The sequence below is a fragment of the Prorops nasuta genome, unplaced genomic scaffold (genome assembly GCF_024137725.1).
Source record: "Prorops nasuta isolate Cenicafe-Biocafe unplaced genomic scaffold, Cenicafe_Pnas_1.2 PNAS00013, whole genome shotgun sequence".
NCBI lineage: Eukaryota > Metazoa > Arthropoda > Insecta > Hymenoptera > Bethylidae > Prorops > Prorops nasuta.
This window is the reverse complement of record NW_027116810.1, coordinates 3,757,022-3,778,737: the sequence shown is the minus strand read 5'-3', so window position 1 is coordinate 3,778,737 and position 21,716 is coordinate 3,757,022. Positions and strand designations below refer to the sequence as shown.

At 31.2% G+C, this 21,716-nt stretch overlaps 1 protein-coding gene and 1 pseudogene across 1 annotated transcript in view; one reads left to right on the top strand and one right to left on the bottom strand.

The window, feature by feature from the left end:
- The window catches only part of LOC136778025 (opioid-binding protein/cell adhesion molecule-like), a 1,000,824-nt gene that overhangs the window by 282,731 nt on the left and 696,377 nt on the right, over positions 1 to 21,716 (top strand). The gene's annotated exons all lie outside the window — the stretch shown is intronic.
- LOC136778085 (uncharacterized) lies at positions 18,855 to 19,937 on the bottom strand (annotated as a pseudogene).

Genomic DNA, 21,716 nt, shown 5'->3' with positions numbered 1-21,716 from the left:
AAATGAAATTCTGTATCTTTCGAAAACATTTTATTAATATGGTAAATACCAATCCTTTTGCATAATATCTTATTATGTAAATTAAGTTTTGCAATTGTACGTGTAATGTAGTTAAATACTTCATTGTTATAACTTCAAAATCTTCTGTTGTAATTCCGCTGGTATACAGGGTGTATCAGAAATGATGTTTTTAATTTTAACCACATATTGTTGGGACTAAACTAAGTCAAAAAGTCCTATACTAAAAGGTCCGGAAAAGCATCATTGCTGAGATAAATCAATTTTAAACCGATAAATCAGGGCTTTGATTCAACGTAAAAATTACTTTACTTTCACTTTCGCTGACAGTTCCCCTTCAAAAAACAAAAGAAATTTATACTTCTCCACCGATCCGTATTGTCATAAACGCATATACACACACGCACGCAACTACACCGATTATTCATAATACCTTCTAATGTTTTATATTCCTAATCCTGGTGCTGATGAAATTCATTTTCTACCTATTTTTAAAATAATCCTAGATAGCACCCATTTTGTTGAAAATTCTGGAGAATAATACGGCTTTATTCGTAGATTAATTTTCAAGTCACTTTATCTTTTCGGTGGCGCGGCATATGAACTGCTCTAAGGTAGTCAAAACATAAGTATTTTATCATGAAAGCTATTATAAGAAATTGTATTTTTTCTGTTTTTGGAAGTCTCAGTTTTATGAGGTAGAATAGTTTGCTGCATCATTGGAAAATCAAAATGACTCGAAAATGGATTCTCAAGTAAGGCCAAAGTCCACTAGAAATTACAATCTAAGTGGAGAACTCGATGGATCCCTTTAAGAATAAATTAGCCATTTTTTCATTTTATGAAGGAACAAGCCAAAAAATTAAAAATAACTTTTTTCATGTCGTAGATTGCCCATAGATTTTCCCTTTTTGCCTAGTACTTTTTGCATAGTGTCCGCCTAAATGGACTTGCCAGTAAAATTTGCCAATAGCTATGTCAGATTCTAGTTTATAGGACTAGAAGTTGATATGGTTACCAAAAAGAAATATTTTACAAATTCACCTAGCAAATCGGAATAAGTGAAGAGAAAAAAATAAGCATTTGCTAATTTATCTTTGAAATCTTTTCGTACCTAAGAGCATGCAAAGACTATGAGTAATAATCTACAGCATTAACAAAGTTATTCTTAATTTTTTGGCTTGTCCCTTCAGAAAATGAAAAAAGGCTTATTTATTCTTAAAGGGATTCCTCAACCTCTCCACTTAGATTGAAATTCCCAGAGAAGACTATGGCCTTACTTGAAAATCTATTTCCGAGTCCTTTTGATCTTCCAATGATGCACACAGCAAACTTCTCTCTCTGATAAAACTGTAAGATTTTTAAAAACAGAAAAAAATAAAATTTCTTATAATAACTTTTTTAATATAATAGTTATTTCTTTACTACCTTAGAACAGTTCATATGTCTTGTCACCGCAAAATAAAACACCTTGAAAATTAATCTATAAATAACGTCGTATTGTTCGTTAGACTTTTCAACTATGTAAATGGATGCTGTCGAGGATCCTTTTAAAAGTAGGCAGAAAATGAATTTCATCAATACCAGAATCAGAAATGTAGGACATTTGGAGGTAATATTAATAATAGGCGAAGTTGCGTGCGTATGTGTATATGCGTGTACGACAATACGGATCAGCGGAGAAGTACAAACTTCTTTTGTTTTTTAAAGGAGAACTGTCAACGAAAGTGAAATTAAAGTAAATTTTTCGTTGAATCAAAGCCCTGATTTATCGATTTAAAATTGATTTATCTCAGCAATGATACTTTTCCGGACCTTATAGTATAGTACTTTTCGACTTAGTTTATGCTTAATTATACATGGTTAAAACTAAATGCATCATTGCCGATACACCCTGTATAGTATTCACTTTGATCAAAGTCACTTCGATCCTTTATTCTGCAATTAAGCTCTTACTATTCCTTTCTTTGATATTAGAATCAATGGATAAAATTTGATCAAAATTATTGAACATAACGTTGCCAGCTAATTTAAATATTATTTCATTTTCATATGCGACTTTAAAATCCATATCAATATACAATAAATGAAAAGAAAGAAAAATTATTACGTTAAAATGTAAAAGAGTAAATTTTGTTTAGTTACCAAACGATATCCCCGAAGGCTACTTATAAAAAACCTTTTGTTCAATATAGCTTTCGTAGAGTTCAATGTTCTTGAATTAGTTAAGTGATACTGTATGAATGCTTTCCAAACAGAGCCAAATTTTTCACAAGTTAAATTATCATATTTTAATGCTCTCAGGCATGACTTTCCATCTTTTTCTGGTTCTAAAAATGTTAAAAATTTTGAAAAAAGAAAGAATATAATTTTGTCAAAAAACAGCAGATTTGCAAAGAATGAATTTATTTACCAAATGATTTTGCAGGCCTGTAACTTAATGTTGATGATTTACTACCTGATGACTTAGATAAAATATGTTTACACACTGCTGTTTTAAATGATTTTGTAGAATTACAAAACTTGTTGTAATGCTAGCCCCTTTTACCTGTGCGATAATATTCCTAAAAGAAATAGATTTTATAATCTATATATATTTAGGCATTAGATAATTAACAGGTATTTTAAATTGGTTTAGAGATACTTGCAAATTTTTCACTTCGGAATCTCTCTAAAATACCTTTTTCTAATTTATAGCAGGTGGGAAGTCTTATTTCAATTTCTTTCCCCAAAATACTGAACTATTATATTAATTAATGTAATTCTTTGTTCCTCTAGGAACTTGGAATATTTATTGTAATATTTAATAAACATCATTCCTTTAGAATTTTCATTTAAAATTTTCTATATAGATATATGGTTCTTTTGCAATTTATTTGTGACATCTGTGGTTTGGTTAATATCTTGATACAGTAGTGGATGATCTGGATAAAGTGTTACGTCCCTAACCAATCAATTCCGAAAAACTAAAATTATTTTATTAAAAGAAATAAGATAGTTGAATGTAATCCCATATGCCAGAATCTGCAGCCACCGTCGCCGGGACCTTATCTTTGCCTACGTTTGCATCTTGCATCGTGCGACTGTAAGTCCGTGAGAGAATTATACCTCCCACTCACTCTAAGATATGCTTTAATTCTTATTGGTCAAAGATAGGATAAATTCATTTTAAAAATGTTTTGATTGGCTTAGCCATCTCCCTGGATCACGATCCAGGACCTGGCGTCGACTAATTCGATTAGCTTTTAAGTAAGTGCTAATTGTATCTTTAACCAGAACAGTCTTGGAAGACTCTCTTATACTTGTTATGGTTAATAAATAAAAACCATTTAAAATCATCGAAGTCTTCTCAACTAAGTGTTATCCCTCAATACAAAAAAAAATCCTCAATCGAATTTCCTACAACAACTACCAGCTGGTAGGCAGCGGACACTGGGGCCCACAACAAAAACTGTTCCTGAGTTTACTACACAACCCAGGACATAACAAAAGTGAAATTAGTTGGTGAATTGGGTCTTAATATTGGTTGTTCTCCGCAGTACATAATAAGTAGGAATCTAATCATTTTTCTCCACTTTTCTAAATTGTGCTTAAATAAAATTGGCGTGCCCATATCCAAATCTGGTAAAATACTTTTAATATGATGTTGTTTTATTACTTTTCACACTAACATTTACTTTTTGACCTGCGATATATAAATTATTATATGTATCTGAAAATAACCGCTTATATTTTATCAATCATTTATTCGAAAACAGATTATAATTTGTGACCCTGTACTATTTTAAGATAGTACGTGTTCACTAAAAAGATATATGTTTTTCTATACAACGAGGATACATATTATGGTCATATTATCAAGGCCATAATATCGCGTCGTATACGATTGTCCTACCTATCATCCGAAATACTGTATTAAGCTCGGTGATTGATGGGTCATAAAAGTAGAGTAACGATCCTGGCCCATAAGTCGCGTGCTAAATAGGCCTAACGAACTTCAGCTTTCCGCGATTCCCGATCATTCAAGTTGAATTTTCGGACGAAGTCGGATCGTAAGTCTGATTGATGGTACCAATAACCTAACCGGCTCTACCAATTAGATCGAGAGTTATGATAAGTTGGGGGTAAAGGACCAACAGCTCGTTGCTTGCGCCTGACGAATTTTGCGACACTCGTAATTTAGTCCTGAAAGAGTTCAGACACGAACTTGAGACTCGGAATATTAGAAGAGTGTGGAAGCATCTCCGACTCTGCTCTGCTCAATCCTGCTCTGCTTGGCTCTGCTCAGTTCAACTCTGCTCGACGCTGCTTTGCCCTGCTCTGGACTGCTCAACTCTGTTCTGCTCGGCTCTGCTCTGCTCTACTCGGCTCTGCTCTACTCTGCCCGGCTCAGCTCTACTCTACTCGGCTCTGTTCAACTCTGCTCTACTCTACTCGGCTCTGCTCTACTCTGCTCGGCTCTGCTCTGCTCGGCTCAACTCTGCTCGGCTCTACTCTGCTCTGCTCTACTCTGCTCTACTCTGCTTCCGTCGAGGGATTCGGCCTCCTCCTCCAACTTCAGCGAAAAAGGTTAGCGGGAGTCCCAGCTCCTAGTAATTCTTTATAATACGAGTAACATTCGGAATACGCGCTTGATCGCCTCGAGAATGTCGAAAAGCACGAATTACAGGTTAAACATGTTTCCAAAGTTGCGCGAATTGGGAGTTAGAACCATTAAATGATATTTGGAATAATAGTCTATCGTCGAGAAAATTCTGAGATTCGCAATTAATTCGACGACCAAGTCACTGGTGGATTTTCGGATATGGAATGTATATAGTTATATATGTAACTTACGTTAAGTTCTTGTATCGATTACCGTGTATTTAATGCAGTATTAAATTCATTGTCATTTCCGAAATTTGAATATGCGCTTCTAGTATAGTTGATGGGTTGAATTCGGTTATAAAGAGTGTTCGGGATATTCGTTCATGTTCGGATTTCGGTTACGTTTAGTGTAATTCGTCGCGTTTAACCAGGGGTGCATCCCGAGGTTGAATTCTCCCCGAAAAGAGCTACCTCGTTCGATCACCTCGTGGGAGTACAGTTTTCTCGTTGGAAGGAACCCCGGAGGTGAATTCTCCCCGAAAGGAGCTACTCCGTTCGGTTCTCTTCGAGAGAGTATCGTTCGTTTTGGTGAAAGGTCGCAGGAGAAACACCTGCCTTGAGAAGACCTTTAGTGTATTAGTTAGTCGTTTTAGTAGAGAAATTCGTTGGATTAATCCCGAGCGCTCCAAAAAACCGTTTTCCATGCCATTCATAGTTATAGTTTTGTAGTATACGAATAACGATATATGCGCTATGACATCTGACATATATAACGATGTCTTTAAGGAAATATAGAGAATTTATTATCGAATATAGTATGTAGTGATTTGACCCGAACAGCCAAATCCTTCCGTATTTACGTTTCAGGGACTCACCCACTCTCCGCTTACGCAATCCTAACCCTATGTACACTGAGCTAGTTGGTATTACATTTTGACGATTATCGTATTTCGCAATCACTACAGTACAGTGGTTCTTTAGGGAACCTGGCGCCCAACATAGGTTTTAGATTTTGGTCAAGTTATCATTTACGAATACTGAAGAGTCAGCAAAAATTTTTGTAGTATAGCAAATTATAATAGGTTATTACACATCTTGTATCTCTTCACTCCTAATATCCAATGAAAATATAGCTTTGTAATGCAAGCTCGTATTTATGTAGCAAATGTTATAAAAGAGTTTCCTGTCCCCAACTGTTTAACAGCTCTCTTAAGCTGTCTGTTTCTTCATTCTGCACCACTGTTTCTAAATTAATGCCAATTTCAAAATTTTCAAACACTGAAATTGTATTTGCTGCCCCCTATTCCTCTGTACAGTGATGTTCATCATTACGTGATTTGTTATCATCAACATTTAGCAAGCGTATTGCTTCTTGTATGCAGTTATCAGCAATTAGAAGAGAATTATTTCAAATATAATCAAAAATTTTTTTACTATACAATATACTTCAAATAATAAGAAATGTTATATCTTCTAGGTACAAGTTTTATATAATATAACATCAAAATCATTTAAGCAATAATAATTCATATATTTCAACAATTAAAAGCTACAAATATGGTAATAGAAAGTAATGCAGTAAATCCAAAATATTCATGAAGCCTGGACCTGGTAAGACGACCTCACAATTAGGAGTAAATACAGGTAAAGATATAGTACTATTTCATAATTTTGAAATAATTAGCTATTAAGGAAAATTTGAAAGTATTAAGGGGATGCATTAAGCACCGAAAAAGTTCTTCTAAATTATCTTCTGCAATTTTAAAAATTTAAATATTTTCATAGGGACCAAATTGGCTTGTATTGATCTGCTTAATTGATGTAAAGGCTTATTTTTTGGATTAAAACAAATATATAACATCGGATATTAATAATAATATGTTATTTCCCATCAATAATTTCGAAAAAGGCAGCATTTACGACGGTGCGCCAAACTTCAACGAGTAATTTGAGACGAGGACGAAACAAATATTCCCATAAATGTAGAAGATTTGTTGGAAATACTATAATAGCGCAACGAAGAAATGTCCAATTTTGTTCTTGTTGCGCTATTATAGTATTTCTAAAAAATCTTTTACATTGATGGGAATATTTGTTTCTTCCTGGTCTGAAATTACTCGTTGAATTTGGGCGCAGCGTCGGAAAGGCTCCCTTTATCGAAATTATTTAATGGGGAATAAAATATTATTATTAATATCTGATTTTTGTTTATATTTATTTTCTAATCCAATAAATAAGTCTTTACGTCAATTAAGCAGATCAATACGAGCCAATTTGGTCCCTATGAAAATAATCAAATTTTTAAAATTGTAGAAGATAATTTAGAAGTACTTATTCGACATGCCATGCATCCCCTTAATAATTGTAGTAAAGGTTATGCTTTATATATATATTTATGTATATATATATCAATTTTGGAATATACTGTATATACCGTATCCCCCAAAAAAACACTTTCGTGTAAAAAAAAGACGGCAAGTAATTGAAAGTGATTCCACTGAACAAAATAACCTATAAGACCAAACATTTTTTAAACTCAAATGTTACTTTAAAAATTTCTAGGTAAATATATTTCCACACATCAAACATCAATACTTTTACAATAAAAAATAATACATTGAAAACGACATATTGCAGAAAAAGAATTTTAGACAAAAATATCTGAAAAAATACTTTACAGTTAAATATTTCAGAAAAGGAAGTAGTTCTTCTGGTTGCTTAATAAATATATCTGGCAACATAAAGTATGAAGATCAAATAAATTAGGCAAGTAAGTCAATCAATCGGCAACATAAAGTATTGAGATCACATAAATTCAGGCAAGTAAATGAATGAATAATTAATTATTATATAATTTTTGTATACGTACACAGTGGGAAGTTGAATCGTGTGTGGTTTCAATTACAGTGTAGTATATCATTTTCCAAGTTAAATTACAGAGTGAAGCTAGATGAACCACCCACGATTCAATTTCCTATTTTGTACTACTTGCCCGAACGGGCCAAATGTGTACTGTAGATGATAGTTCAAAGTGCAACTGATGAAGACTCAAATATACTTTACACTTTTCGGCCCGTCCGGGCAAGTAGTACACAGTAGGAAATTGAATCGTGGGTGGTTCAGCTAGCTTCACTCTGTAATTTAACTTGGAAAATGATATGCTACACTGTAGTTGAAACCACACACGATTCAATTTCCCACTGTGTACGTATACAAAAATTATATAATAATTAATTATTCATTCATTTACTTGCCTGAATTTATGTGATCTCAATACTTTATGTTGCCGATTGATTGACTTACTTGCCTAATTTATTTGATCTTCATGCTTTATGTTGCCAGATATATTTATTAAGCAACCAGAAGAACTACTTCCTTTTCTGAAATATTTAACTGTAAAGTATTTTTTCAGATATTTTTGTCTAAAATTCTTTTTCTGCAATATTTCGTTTTTAATGTATTATTTTTTATTGTAAAAGTATTGATGTTTGATGTGTGGAAATATATTTACCTAGAAATTTTTAAAGTAACATTTGAGTTTAAAAAATGGTTGGTCTTATAGGTTATTTTGTTCAGTGGAATCACTTTCAATTACTTGCCGTCTTTTTTATACACGAAAGTGTTTTTTTTGGGGATCTCAGAGCTTTTTGTAATGTGACAAAGATACATCTTAAGAATTTCTTTATGCAAATAATACCAAATGTAGTGAAACTCTTAAAGAAAGAATGTGTATTCTAATAATTAAATTTTATTGCACGGGAATATAAATTGAAATATATAAATAATTATATTGTTAACAATAATCAATTTTATTTAACAATATTAAAAAAGGAAAAGTGCAACATTTTAAATAATATATTGAAAAATTACGTATCAACTCGTTATAAATAGTTTTGATGAAGAAAGATACAATCATTTTCTACACAAAAAATATGTATTACGAGATTTTATTTGAAACTGCGCGATACTCAGTGAGAAAATAATTTAATAATGATAGAAACTCATTGTGGAAATCATATCATTTTTAAATAGTTTACTCACTAGATATATTGCAGCCGAAGGCGCTATAATTGCGGCCAATATTTAGTGAAATGGCGTTTTAAACGCAGCCGTGGTGCTAATATTGTTGAACATGTTAAGATGTTTTTACCCATGATAACAACTTTCAACATTTATAAAAGCAGCCGTTAGAGATACGAATAACGTAATATGGAATTGATTAAATTTCCTTAAAGAATATGATAAACGTACCTTTTGAATTTCTGGGCCATGTTTTCTTTTGAACGATATGATCGTTCGCATATATCCATGATTTATCCTTACGTATCATAGACGTATAATGACCAGTTGCAGCATCCTTGCTGTCATGGAAAATCGCACAATTTGCTTTATAAACTTTATCACCCATTTCTAATTTCTCAATAGGTATTCCTTTAATGTTTCAGTTTTTAAGAACAATCCAATCTTTAACGTTTTCTATATTTTCAGTTTTGGTATTATATAATGATAATTTAACAATCAGAACTTTGTTAGTAACTGTACTAGCAATTTTTTGCATAAGTTCTAAAGAACTTATGCAATTACTGCACAAAGAATTCTTTAGTTTTTCCACTTAGAGAAGTTGCTCTGAATTATTTCTTTCATGCTGCAAGAATAATTTTTGTATAATTGTTTGAGAATTAACAAACTCTCCAAACCATCAGATAGCGTAAGTAATAAAATATTAATACAAGATTGGGTAATATCTGTATGGCCACATGAAGTACTACATTTGACTGATTTTGTTAGATAATATTCCACAACGCGGTTAAAGCAACGTTATTTAACACACAGACGAGTGATAAAATCACTAGCATCATACTGCCACTTTCGAACAAAATAGATTTCAGCATATTGTCTAATCACAATATTCTCTAAAGTTATATCAATAATTTCTAGAAGCAAAAATAAATGATTTTAGAGCATTGTCTTCTTATATACGAAATAGTATAATTCTAATAGAATAACAATTTACAATGCATTGTGTAACTTATTTGCGTATGAAGAAATATTATCAAGTTTCACTATTCCTCTTATGTTTTAATCAATATCACATACATATACACTAGTTAAAGAAAAATTGAAATGATGCAAGATCTATTTATTACTACAATCTTCTATCTTCATGAAAATTAGTCACTAAAAGTTTTCGTATGTTATAATGTTTTATCTACATATCACTACGCAAACATGTGAATACTTAGCCTATTTCTCACTATTCTAGATGCTCCTTCTTCTTTCTGAAATAACCTGTAAATGAGACAAAATTATAATATAATCAATGCTAATTTAGAGAAAAATTGTTTGAATTAAAATTAGATACGTATATTACAATATAATTTTTCTTTTAATTGTTGGTTTCCTACTTAAAGCTCATCTCACACATGATATTACCCAGACTTACTATTTAAATATTGTAACCGGACAAAACTATGGTTTCGATCGGTTACATAGATTTTGATTTCCGCGCCGCCAGTAGTGCGGTGGCCCAAGTGGGCGTGGGCCCGGACCTGAATAGATCAATGGATCGATGCGAACAACTAGTTGCGCCGGCCCTGGGCGCGCCTGCGCCCTTCTTCTTTCAGGGCTCGAGCAAAGTGAACCCAGAGATGTTAACTTGTGGGAATTCGGTATCCCCACCACGCCGCCACTAGCTAGCACGCACACAGTGCCAGCGGTACATCGGTGAGCCAACCCCACTACTGTCACCGCTCGCTGGTCACGCTCACAGCTACATCGATACGTGCGTGTCTCGGCTTTCGCCGTTGAAGTTCGGTTAGCTCCGGTGAGGTATGAGTACGAGAGGGATGAATATACTTTTCTCGGACCTCTTTTTCGCTCTCTATTTCTCCCAAGTTTAGCCAACGACCCGCGCCAAACTCCTTTTCCACGGTATCAGCCGGCTCGATGCAATGGGAAAATAAATTTACTTTTTGACAATTATAATTCATGAAAATTTTTAAATGTTATTACAATTTAACAATTATTCTGAAAATGGTAAAAAATTATAATGAAAAAAAAAATAAAAGTAACAAATAAATAATATGGTCCGTGACAGTAATTGAAAGAAAAAATCCTTGTTATATTGCACAAAATGATCACTGAAGTGTGACATTTAAAATTCATAAAATAAAAAAAAAATATACGAAAATATATTAAAGATTGATTAATTTGAAAAAATGGTTAAAAATTAGATAAAAACTCGACCATTCTCTTACAATATCACTGCACCGATAGCAATTCGGATTTGCAATTATGACCAAATTCATTAATATGTACTATGAAATGTAAAAATCTGACCTAATTTTTATGTTGAGAGCCTAATAACAGAAAATGTGGGGCTTCTCGGAAATTTCTTCGGTTATTTTCCAGTATGGAACACCTAAGCGATCTGAAATATCCTAAAATATATGCAAAAATAATAATAGGAAATAAAAATAGGACTTAATATATCACAATGTGAAATAATGTGAAGAAATAGCTCAAACCATCTATTTTAAAACTTTTTTTATGCAAAATTTGAGTGTAGAAGGTACTTCCGCCTTGAAACTTTTGCAAATTCATATATAATTGTTGATAACTAAATAATTATTGCTCCAGAATGTACTTAAAATAAAAGTTTATTGAAATTGAGTTTTACGCTATGATATTGATAAATCTGACTTTATCTCTGCATTGAGAAGCAAATAACTCAATTTCTCATGCTTCTCGGATGTTTCTTCGGCTATAATCAGGTATAATATGTCCGAATGAACACAAATAGATGCTATTAATTATTAATAACTTATGTGGGAATCAAAATTGGGAATTCTAAGCTATGCTACAAAATAATAACCAGAAATGGCTAAAATTGTCCAATTTCAAATTGATTTTCTACAAAATTTAAGTATCCTAGGCGCTTTCGGTTTGAATTTTTTGCAATTTCAGTTATGTCCGAAGAATCATCCGAGAAATACGAGAAATTCAGTTATTTGCCTCTGAATATTTGCATAAAGTCAGATCTTTCAATATCATAGGGTAAAACTCAATTTCAATAAACTCACCATTTTAGAGCTTTCAGAATTTCGGGCAACTTCAGCTTTAGAAGAAGAGCGACTACCGCTAACCAACCAACACATTTTTATATGTCATCCGTGTAAAGTGATGTAGCGTTTACCAAAAACTCTAAGCAAATCAAAATCCTTTTCCTCATTTAGTTTTTAATTTTTATAAAATGCTTATATGTAGCCATTAATTAATAAGATTTGGTAATAAATACATAAAATGCGTTCTTATTATATCAAATAATAAGTTGAGGTACAATAAATTCAATGTTTTTATATTAATCTGCTAACAAATACATTTTTTGTATTTATTTTTGAGTCCAATAAGTTAATGGTTATTAAAAAAAAAATCCTTGTAACGAAAAAAAATGAAAAAATTTTAAGGTTCTCCAAGACTCGAACCCGAGCCTGCCGCGTACCAACCGGCTGCCTTACCATCTGCGCTACAGTGCTCATTTGGTATAACAAAAGCAAAACAGCCTTTTAAAGACTGGCTACAATTCTTTCATTAACTCGTCATAAACGATTAAAAATAGCTGCCATAATAAATACACTTATTTACACAGCATTAATACACTAAATTTATTATGTTTTTAATTTGAAGCATACATTTTGCATGAAGATATGATAGTTTAACGGTAACCATGCAGTACACTAAATACAAAGCTATTCATATGCTACATTGTCGTCAATTAATTAAGTAATATTACAATATATGTTACGTGTAGTCGAATAATTTACGACAATGTAGCATATGAATAGCTTTGTATTTAGTGTACTGCATGGTTACCGTTACTATCATATCGTCATGCAAAATGTATGCTTCAAATTAAAAACATAATAAATTTAGTGTAATAATGCAGTGTAAATATGTGTATTTATTATGGCAGCTATTTTTAATCGTTTATGACGAGTTAATGAAAGAATTGTAGCCAGTCTTTAAAAGGCTGTTTTGCTTTTGGTATACCAAATGAGCACTGTAGCGCAGATGGTAAGGCAGCCGGTTGGTACGCGGCAGGCTCGGGTTCGAGTCTTGGAGAACCTTAAAATTTTTTCATTTTTTTTCGTTACAAGGATTTTTTTTTTTAATAACCATTAACTTATTGGACTCAAAAATAAATACAAAAAATGTATTTGTTAGCAGATAAATATAAAAACATTGAATTTATTGTACCTCAACTTATTATTTGATATAATAAGAACGCATTTTATGTATTTATTACCAAATCTTATTCATTAATGGCTACATATAAGCATTTTATAAAAATTAAAAACTAAATGAGGAAAAGGATTTTGATTTGCTTAGAGTTTTTGGTAAACGCTACATCACTTTACACGGATGACATATAAAAATGTGTTGGTTGGTTAGCGGTAGTCGCTCTTCTTCTAAAGCTGAAGTTGCCCGAAATTCTGAAAGCTCTAAAATGGTGAGTTTATTGAAATTGAGTTTTACCCTATGATATTGAAAGATCTGACTTTATGCAAATATTCAGAGGCAAATAACTGAATTTCTCGTATTTCTCGGATGATTCTTCGGACATAACTGAAATTGCAAAAAATTCAAACCGAAAGCGCCTAGGATACTTAAATTTTGTAGAAAATCAATTTGAAATTGGACAATTTTAGCCATTTCTGGTTATTATTTTGTAGCATAGCTTAGAATTCCCAATTTTGATTCCCACATAAGTTATTAATAATTAATAGCATCTATTTGTGTTCATTCGGACATATTATACCTGATTATAGCCGAAGAAACATCCGAGAAGCATGAGAAATTGAGTTATTTGCTTCTCAATGCAGAGATAAAGTCAGATTTATCAATATCATAGCGTAAAACTCAATTTCAATAAACTTTTATTTTAAGTACATTCTGGAGCAATAATTATTTAGTTATCAACAATTATATATGAATTTGCAAAAGTTTCAAGGCGGAAGTACCTTCTACACTCAAATTTTGCATAAAAAAAGTTTTAAAATAGATGGTTTGAGCTATTTCTTCACATTATTTCACATTGTGATATATTAAGTCCTATTTTTATTTCCTATTATTATTTTTGCATATATTTTAGGATATTTCAGATCGCTTAGGTGTTCCATACTGGAAAATAACCGAAGAAATTTCCGAGAAGCCCCACATTTTCTGTTATTAGGCTCTCAACATAAAAATTAGGTCAGATTTTTACATTTCATAGTACATATTAATGAATTTGGTCATAATTGCAAATCCGAATTGCTATCGGTGCAGTGATATTGCAAGAGAATGGTCGAGTTTTTATCTAATTTTTAACCATTTTTTCAAATTAATCAATCTTTAATATATTTTCGTATATTTTTTTTTTATTTTATGAATTTTAAATGTCACACTTCAGTGATCATTTTGTGCAATATAACAAGGATTTTTTCTTTCAATTACTGTCACGGACCATATTATTTATTTGTTACTTTTATTTTTTTTTTCATTATAATTTTTTACCATTTTCAGAATAATTGTTAAATTGTAATAACATTTAAAAATTTTCATGAATTATAATTGTCAAAAAGTAAATTTATTTTCCCATTGCATCGAGCCGGCTGATACCGTGGAAAAGGAGTTTGGCGCGGGTCGTTGGCTAAACTTGGGAGAAATAGAGAGCGAAAAAGAGGTCCGAGAAAAGTATATTCATCCCTCTCGTACTCATACCTCACCGGAGCTAACCGAACTTCAACGGCGAAAGCCGAGACACGCACGTATCGATGTAGCTGTGTGCGTGACCAGCGAGCGGCGACAGTAGTGGGGTTGGCTGTGAACCCCGTTGCCTCGTGGCACTTCTTCGATACCCCTGGACACGGTCAGGCCAAAACAAGGAACCAATTAAAAAAGGATAAAATAAAGGATAAAAAAAAAGGAAAGGATAAAGCAAAGGGATAATTAAAAGGATAAATAGAGGAAATAGACAAAAGGAAAAAGGAGAAAAGCCAAGGTAAGTGGTAACACGTGTATTTATAACCTAACCTACAGGCGCCAGGATTACTCCTTTGGCTTATTTGCTTTCCGTAATCTATGCGAAAGCCTCTTCTCTTGGCGGGGCGTGGTAAGGACTGTTGCTGATGGCAGAGAAATTTTATTGGGGGTGCAGAGTAGCATATGAACCATATAGATGGTAAAATATGAATTCATGCTGCTGATGCTCATTTAGTGAAGGTGAATTGTAATTGAGGAGGCTAATAGGAGATTAATTAGCATAATATAAAAACAATCACCTAGTGGGACCCTCTCCCATCAGCAATAGGCTACATAGCCTGTCAGGCAAAAGAAAAGAGAGGTACAAGGCAAGTACCTGGGGCAAGCGAAGCCCAAATATTCTTCCCGACAGGTCCTTAAAGACTATGTGCAAACAATCCGGTGTAGGAAACCGTCTTACCAGAAGAGCCAGTCAGTGATAGACAAGATATGCCACAGGAGCATGGGTCGAAAGGGATACCCATCAGAGGAATGAGCATTGGATGGCTTACGCAGTGCCTACCATAGAATAAAAGGGCAGTGCGAAGAGGGAAATAGACTGCGAAGAATCTTTTAGGACTCTGATGGGGCTAAACCACCAGCCTAAACTAACTATAATGTCCTGGAGGACATTGAGCATATAATCAGTCTATTTAAGCTCACAGTATAGGATTTTATAATTTAGACTCATGTAAATTAGGCCTCTAGAGTAATTATATGAATGTTAAGGATCTATTAGTGATCCATAAAATGGGAAGTTGTAAGATGTTAAAATGTATATAATGATTATAATTAGTCTTATTAGTGTAAAGTAGTATGCTTGAGAGGGGACTGTAATTTGAATATAAAGGAACTGAATAATAGATAGTAAAAGTTGGAATTTAATATTTACTCTAATAGAATTGTACTTGTTAGATGCGTGGGCAGGACTCAAATCTAAGAGAACTCAAGCCGGGAAGGCCGCGGACTGGTCTATAATAAAATAGGCCTGGCGCCCAAAACTTTAAAAGTATTAAATCATAAAGTCCGTGTGCATTGTGCCTGTCTGGCGTTCACTCGCCTTTCACTTAGTGAATATCCGCGATAGGTTACAATATACATATACACCAGATAATAAAAAATTGAAATGATGAAAGATCTACTTATTACTACAACCTTCTATACTCATTAAAATTAATCACCAACAATTTACGTATGTTAAAATGATTTATCTGCATACCTTTACGCAAATATGTTACAGCTAAGTAAATTTCCCACTATTCTAGATGCTCCTTTTTCTTTCTGAAATAACCTGTAAAGGAGAGAAAATTATAATACAATCAAATGCTAATTAAGAGATAATTTGTTTGAATTAAATTTGGATACGTATTTTTCAATATAATTTTCCTTTTAATTGTTGCTTTGCTACTTAAAGCTAATCTCAAACATAATAGTACCCAGACTTTCTATTTAAATATACATATAAAGAAAGATTTTCTTTATTTGAAATTTGACGCGCTTTAATTACTACGCACGCCTTTAATTGATACCGCTAGATGGAACAATAGGTAGGATGATTTGCAAATTTTGAAGACTGGAAAATAATACGTTACGTGAGGATAAGTAATTGAAACAGTTAACACTAAACGTACCGAGGATTTTTTATACACGTGTGTTTACATTTAAAAAGGGTCATTTAACCCCGCTTGGTACGTTTAGTGTTAAGAGAGATAGATTGCAAAAGCAAAAGAACAAATAGATTTTTAATGAGAGTAATAATCGAGTGGAACAGAAGTGATGATAATAAGCTTAATTGTTGTTTCTTTTGATTAACAGGTAATTGTATAATTAATGTAAATATTGTAAATATGATTTAATAAATTAATTTTTTGATTAACAGAAACCAATACTTATTGTTGTTAAATTTATTCTAATAAGATTAACACTCTTATATACATACACAACAATTAATGACAATTTTAAATGGTGAAAGATCTATTTATTACTTAAACCCTCTATCTACAATAATTAGTCACCAAGAGTTTACGTATGTTAAAATGTTTTATTTGCATACCTTTACGCAAATATGTGACAGCTAAGTCAATTTTCCACTACTCTAAATGCTCTTTCTTCTTTCTGAAATTACCTCTGTAAATAATAGCGTTTTTTCGACTCTACACTGCCTACACCGAGTTTAACCGTAAACCTAACTTTTGTTACCGGTTTCTAGTTATTTTTAATTGTTACGAGAATTTCTGGTAGCCTTGATTAGACGTGCCGTGCCGTCACAGCGTAGCATAATGACGGCTTTTTTGGTGTAGTGCAATTTTATACGAATTTTCTGATTTCTACTGTAAACTGGGTTGATACTTGATCTGGGTAACAGGGCGTTACTTCCTTATATAATTAAATCCAGTACTCAATTTTCCAAGAATGGAAATTTATTTTAAAATAAATACAAGTTTTATATTATTTGTCGCTCCAGATGATAAGGCATATAAAAAACTATCAGGTAAATTTGTAAGATTAAAATGTTCAGCTTATAAATTAATAATAATTATTTATTCATTTCAGAATGTGATAATTACGTTATACGATATTTTCATAAGCTTTTAAAAAAAGGTGTGATACATGTACCAGAGAGAAGAAATTATACAATTTACAGATGCTTAAATGATAATTCATTAGAGTGAGTGCATGAAGATAATTTTTATTTTATTATATGTAGTATATGTATTACAAACTGTATTTGTTTTAGAAATATGTCATTAATATATGATAGTAAAAATAAAAATAACGCAGAAAAGAATAAGGATGTTGAACATACTAATAATAAATGTACTAATCAACGAAATGATCCTCAATACAAAAGAGAAAGAAAATGATAAAATTTTTAACGACCCAGTCTTCATCACAGATGAGAATGAGAATGATGAAATAATTATGTACAATCCAGTTTTCAGTGTAAATGAGAAAGAAAATGAAGAGCTTGCTGACTACCCAATCTTTACTATAGACAAGGAAGAAAACGATGAAATTGTTAATGACCGAGTCTACCATATAGACGAAAAAGAAAATGATAAAATTGTTGACCACCAAACCTTCAACACAGATGAGAAACAATATGAAGAAATAATTAATTACGATTCAGTTTTCGGATTAAATAAGAAAGAAAATGAAGAACTTGTTGATGATCCAGTCTGGAATACAGATGAGAAAGAAAAAACAGTGTTTCAAGGTATTTTAAAAATTCATATTATTACATACAAAAATATTTTACATTGAGTCTATAGATTATAGCAAAAATACTGCTTTTAATTTTTTTAATATTAAGTGAAAGTGACGCCTCTAAATACAGTCCTAAGTATAAAAGTGTACTTAAATTTATTATTACCTTACAATTAATTGTTTTATCTTCTAGAACAAGAAACTAGATTCATACTTGATAAGTGCTATGAATATTTAAGTAAAATTGGCCCTACTAAACGCTTTAAGACCAAGAAAATGATGTGGCTTCAAATTAGTAAAGATTTAAATAAAGACATGTATACCAACAGGAGTCCAACACAAATTGAAAATAAGTACAAAACTATCTTACGTATGAAGAAACGTGTAATTGATAATAATATCAGATCAGGAAGCAACAGGATAGATATACCATTTGAAGATGAATTACAAAAAATTATTTCGCAAGATGATAGCATACTTCCAGAAGTTTTACAAAATTAAAAAAGGAGGTTAATATTAAAAAACGCTGACATAACAGAAAGAGAAAATAATAAAAGGTTTACTGACTGTAAATTTAAAGGAATAAAAAGAAAGGTATGAAAATTTAGTTTATTAGAAATTGTTTACATTACTAAAAATATGTTATTTGTCAATAATTTATGAACACATGCAAATATTTCTTTTTCATAGGTAGAAAAAGAAGAATTATACAATGAATTTTATAAATTAAAAAAGGAATTAGAATAGAAAAGAGAAGAGAATAAAGAAAGGCGTCACAAAGAAAAAATGAAACTTTTAGCAGAGTTATTAAAACACTAAACAAGTTTAAGTTCTAATTTTTAAATAATTCTTGAGTTTTCTTATTAAGGGTATAATTAAAGTTTAAATTGTGATATGTCGACTACAGTATATTTACAAATAACGAATGTGATTATTTACAAGTGTGATAATAAACTATTATATTTATCTGTAAAGGAAATTTAATCGTTTATACATAATTTTTCCATTATCAAAAGTCGCTTTAATCGTCCTCTTTCCAATTCCATTGCATTATTTTCATCTTGTTTATAGTTTACATCTTCATCTGTATAAACCTCATTTTGAAACAGTAAACCATTAAAGTCAATACATAGATTATGTAATACACAACAAGATATTATAAAATTGGAAATTTTTATAATTGTATACATATCTAACTGTATTAATTGCCGGAATCAACCTTTTAAGAGGCCAAACCCGTTTTCAATCTTTATTCGCGTTTGAGAATGTTTTTTATTATATATAGATTCATTTAGTCCAAGATTATCATAATCTCTAAATGGTACCAATAAATTGGTTCTTAGTAGATATGCACTATCCCCTAAAATGTGGTACTCACTGCCACAATTCTTCGAAAGCATAGCAGCGATATTTGATAAATTAAATGCTCTAGCATCATGAATTTTTCCAGGAGTACCCGTGAAAACATCTACAAATTTTCTTCTCTCATCGCAAATAGCCTGTAATAACATCGAAACTTGATCGTGTCTATTCACGTACGTAGATTTGTTTTTATGTGCTGGTTTTTTGATGTTGATGAAAGTTCCGTCAATACAGCCTACTACATCAGGATATCCTGCTATTTTTTGATATGAATAATATATATAATATAATACATATGTAAGAATATATAAAAAAAGTTATAAGAGTAAGAGTAATGTATATATTTTTAAGTGTTATACACACCCAGAGATATTGCCAAACTACAATATATATTGTATATGTGTTTTTAAATTAAAAATAAAAAAATTGGAATCTACAATTTTCAGATATTTGTAAAATGAACTTACTTCTTCAAACTTTGTACTTGTTTCGTTTAAATTACTTGGGAATTTAATTATATCTTTTGCAATATAAACTAAAAATTTCATCACTCTTAAATTTTGATAAAAAACGGTTGTTATAGAGGAGCTAAATAGTTTTGCAACACATCTTAAGGAATCTTTATTAGCTGCAAACCTTGTACCAAGGAGAATATGTTATTAATTATATATAATTAGTATATATTTATATATCTACCGCATATTTTTATTAATATACAGGGTTTGAGATTATAGGGTGACAACTCGAAAAATTTGAAAAGATGAGACAATTTTAAGAAAAAAATTCAAATACAACTTTTTAATATGATTAATATTTACAGAGTTACATAACAATTTGTTTGGGCGAAGGGTCAGTATAAATTTTTATTCATCTCGGAAAATATTAACAATATGAAGAAATTTCATTAAAATTTTTTATAGGAGTAACAATAAGGAAGAAATAAGTCTAATAACTTTTTACTATATTATTGACATTTTTCCAGTTATTGAACAAAATGTTTGGATCTAAATTGGCTTCTCAGATAAACTACATAAATTGTTATATAACTCGTTGAAAATGAACAATATAAAAAAATGTATAGAATACCTTTTTAAAGATATTGTAATTTGCCACAAAAAACTCATACGAAATTTTTTCGTATTATTAATATTTATTGAGTAACACAACAGTATATGTAGTCCAAACATATTGTTAAGTAATTCGATAAGTGTAAATGATACGAAAAAATTTCGTATGAGTTTTTTATTGCCAATTACAAAATCTTTAAAAAGCTAATCTATAGATTTTTTGAAATTGTTCATTTTTAACGAGTTACATAACAATTTATGTAGTTTATCTGAGTAGCCAATTTAGATCCAAACATTTTGTTCTATAACTGGAAAAATGTCAATAATATAGTAAAAAGTTATTAGACTTATTTTTTCCTTATTATTACTTCTATAAAAAATTTTAATGAATTTTCTTCATATTGTTAATATTTTCCGAGCTGTATAAAAATTTATACTGGCCCTTCGCCCAAACAAATTGTTATGTAACTCTGTAAATATTAATCATATTAAAAAGTTGTATTTGATTTTTTTTCTTAAAATTCTCTCCTCTTTTCAAATTTTTCGGGTTGTCACCCTATAATCTCTAACCCGTATAATTTTTTTTTACCATAAAAATGTTAATACATCTTCTACAGCTGTTTTTGCTGTTTCATATGTTTTATGTTTATAATATTTAGAATTTGCATACAAATTTATTACTGTATTTACTGTATTTTTATCCAATCGAAAGTTATGTCGAAACTATATAGAGATATAAAAAATATTAGTATATATGAAGCTAAATATATTAATAGAAATATATATACATAGAGGCTGCCATTTTTGTACAATTATACAAATTTCAAATGATTTTATTTTACCTCTTCATCTGAATACTCATGTATAATTTCTACGAAATTAGTTAGCTTTAGTCGTTTCCTTTGATTTATAGCTGATTTCAACAATATATGTAATAATTCAAAATCATCATCATCTCCGTCCGTGTCATCACTACTTGTATCAGAGATGAAACGGGAGATTGCTCATGCCGTGTCCCGAAGCGATCCTTGCCGGTAGGCGGCGCTTCGATCCCATCGTTTAGCTTCCTGCAGCTTCCAGATGATTATGCCCTCGCGCCATCTATCGCAACTGATGCGAAACAACACGGCAGAGCTTCGAATAGGGTAAAACAGATCTACATTAGATAATTTTATAATTTAAGAAAATATTTTTATTTTAGCGTAGAAAGATACACGAAACTAGCATTAATTTGTTAACAAACGAAATTAATAAAAGTATTATTATTAATTTCGTTTGTTAACAAATTAATGCTAGTTTCGTGTATCTTTCTACGCTAAAATAAAAATATTTTCTTAAATTATAAAATTATCTAATGTAGATCTGTTTTACCCTATTCGAAGCTCTGCCGTGTTGTTTCGCATCAGTTTCGAT